Genomic DNA, 2500 nt, shown 5'->3' with positions numbered 1-2500 from the left:
ATGCTTGCATTTTAACATAGGATAAATGTCATTAATTTGATAAAGTGTTGATAGATTAATAAGAATACAGTGCGTTAATTTTTCGGAATTATATAATGGCATAATTATCATTGATTTTTGTGTTTATTATATGCACTTGTATGATTAACAATGCGAAAGATTCAGGATACCTTCGGGACCCGTCTTGAAACACGGACCAAGGAGTCTAACATATGTGCAAGTTATTGGGATATAAACCTAATAGCGTAATTAACTTGACTATTAATGGGATTAGTTTTTTAACTATTTTATAGTTAATTAACACAATCCCGGGGCGTTCTATATAGTTATGTATAATAATATTTATATTATTTATGCCTCTAACTGGAACGTACCTTGAGCAGATATGCTGTGACCCGAAAGATGGTGAACTATACTTGATCAGGTTGAAGTCAGGGGAAACCCTGATGGAAGACCGAAACAGTTCTGACGTGCAAATCGATTGTCAGAATTGAGTATAGGGGCGAAAGACCAATCGAACCATCTAGTAGCTGGTTCCTTCCGAAGTTTCCCTCAGGATAGCTGGTGCATTTTAATGTTATATAAAATAATCTTATCTGGTAAAGCGAATGATTAGAGGCCTTAGGGTCGAAACGATCTTAACCTATTCTCAAACTTTAAATGGGTAAGAACCTTAACTTTCTTGATATGAAGTTTAAGGTTATGATATAATGTGCCCAGTGGGCCACTTTTGGTAAGCAGAACTGGCGCTGTGGGATGAACCAAACGTAATGTTACGGTGCCCAAATTAACAACTCATGCAGAAACCATGAAAGGCGTTGGTTGCTTAAAACAGCAGGACGGTGATCATGGAAGTCGAAATCCGCTAAGGAGTGTGTAACAACTCACCTGCCGAAGCAACTAGCCCTTAAAATGGATGGCGCTTAAGTTGTATACCTATACATTACCGCTAAAGTAGATGATTTATATTACTTGTAATATAAATTTTGAAACTTTAGTGAGTAGGAAGGTACAATGGTATGCGTAGAAGTGTTTGGCGTAAGCCTGCATGGAGCTGCTATTGGTACAGATCTTGGTGGTAGTAGCAAATAATCGAATGAGACCTTGGAGGACTGAAGTGGAGAAGGGTTTCGTGTGAACAGTGGTTGATCACGAGTTAGTCGGTCCTAAGTTCAAGGCGAAAGCCGAAAATTTTCAATAAAAAATAAATATTACAATTATTGTGAAAATTATATACTTGAATAATTTTGAACGAAAGGGAATACGGTTCCAATTCCGTAACCTGTTGAGTATCCGTTTGTTATTAAATATGGGCCTCGTGCTCATCCTGGCAACAGGAACGACCATAAAGAAGCCGTCGAGAGATATCGGAAGAGTTTTCTTTTCTGTTTTTAGTCGTACTACCATGGAAGTCTTTCGCAGAGAGATATGGTAGATGGGCTAGAAGAGCATGACATATACTGTTGTGTCGATATTTTCTCCTCGGACCTTGAAAATTTATGGTGGGGATACGCAAACTTCTCAACAGGCCGTACCAATATCCGCAGCTGGTCTCCAAGGTGAAGAGTCTCTAGTCGATAGAATAATGTAGGTAAGGGAAGTCGGCAAATTAGATCCGTAACTTCGGGATAAGGATTGGCTCTGAAGATTGAGATAGTCGGGCTTGATTGGGAAACAATAATATGGTTTATGTGCTCGTTCTGGGTAAATAGAGTTATAATCATTTATGGTTGTAACTTGTTCCCCGGATAGTTTAGTTACGTATCCAATTGTGGAACTTTCTTGCTAAAATTTTTAAGAATACTAGTTGGTCCAACCAATTAGTTCTTATTAATTATAACGATTATCAATTAACAATCAATTCAGAACTGGCACGGACTTGGGGAATCCGACTGTCTAATTAAAACAAAGCATTGTGATGGCCCTAGCGGGTGTTGACACAATGTGATTTCTGCCCAGTGCTCTGAATGTCAAAGTGAAGAAATTCAAGTAAGCGCGGGTCAACGGCGGGAGTAACTATGACTCTCTTAAGGTAGCCAAATGCCTCGTCATCTAATTAGTGACGCGCATGAATGGATTAACGAGATTCCTTCTGTCCCTATCTACTATCTAGCGAAACCACAGCCAAGGGAACGGGCTTGGAATAATTAGCGGGGAAAGAAGACCCTTTTGAGCTTGACTCTAATCTGGCAGTGTAAGGAGACATAAGAGGGGTAGAATAAGTGGGAGATAGTAGACTTCGGTTGGGTATCGACAATGAAATACCACTACTCTTATTGTTTCCTGACTTACTTGATTAAATGCAACATGTATCATCTCCTAGCCATTATACGTATATATTTCTTATATCTTACGGTATCGGGTCTTGATGCAAGCTTATTGATCAAAGTATAACGAGTTTGTTATATAATCGCAAAAAAATTCTTTAATGAGAGATGCATTCATGTATTATCGATTGAAAATTGGTATAACTCCAATTACTCAGGTATGATCAATTCAA

At 38.4% G+C, this 2500-nt stretch overlaps 1 pseudogene; it reads left to right on the top strand.

Annotated features, from left to right (window-relative positions):
- Positions 1-2500, top strand: part of LOC138927369 (large subunit ribosomal RNA) — a pseudogene marked incomplete at its 3' end in the record, with an annotated part of 3098 nt that extends 598 nt beyond the window's left edge.

Source organism: Drosophila bipectinata, unplaced genomic scaffold, assembly GCF_030179905.1.
Source record: "Drosophila bipectinata strain 14024-0381.07 unplaced genomic scaffold, DbipHiC1v2 scaffold_23, whole genome shotgun sequence".
Classification (NCBI taxonomy): domain Eukaryota; kingdom Metazoa; phylum Arthropoda; class Insecta; order Diptera; family Drosophilidae; genus Drosophila; species Drosophila bipectinata.
The sequence above is the reverse complement of the archived record's forward strand: the minus strand, read 5'-3'. Positions and strand labels throughout refer to the sequence as shown.